Source organism: Plasmodium gaboni, chromosome 11 (assembly GCF_001602025.1).
Source record: "Plasmodium gaboni strain SY75 chromosome 11, whole genome shotgun sequence".
NCBI lineage: Eukaryota > Apicomplexa > Aconoidasida > Haemosporida > Plasmodiidae > Plasmodium > Plasmodium gaboni.
In genome coordinates this window covers 1,265,616-1,266,080 of record NC_031491.1, presented here as the reverse complement: position 1 = coordinate 1,266,080, position 465 = coordinate 1,265,616, and positions in this window count along the sequence as shown.

The following is a 465-nucleotide window of genomic DNA, read 5'->3' as shown; positions in this document are numbered from 1 at the left end:
TTTATATATTTAAAATTTATAATAAAGAAAACATTTTAAGAAAAATAAAAAAATTGTATAAAAAATATATAAAAATATTATTGATATAAAAAAAAAAAAAAAAAAAAAAAAAAAAGTATATTAATTTTTATGTATATAAAAAAAAAAAAAAAAAAAAAAAAAAAAAAAAAAAAAAAAAAAAAAACATGCTTTGTTTTTAGTACATTAATTTCTTCCTATATATATATATATATAACATTTTCTTTGTTATATATATTAAAATTTTTATAGGGAAAAAAAAAAATGTTCACAAAAATACTTCTTAATAATATAAAAGTTAATAAATATTTTGTAATATATAGTGCACAATATTTTATATATTATTAAAAATATAGAAATTTTTTTTTTTTTTTTTTTTTTTTTTTTTTTTTTTTTTTTTTTTATTTAAAAAAAAAAAAATAAAAAAATTATAAATTTTTTTTTTAT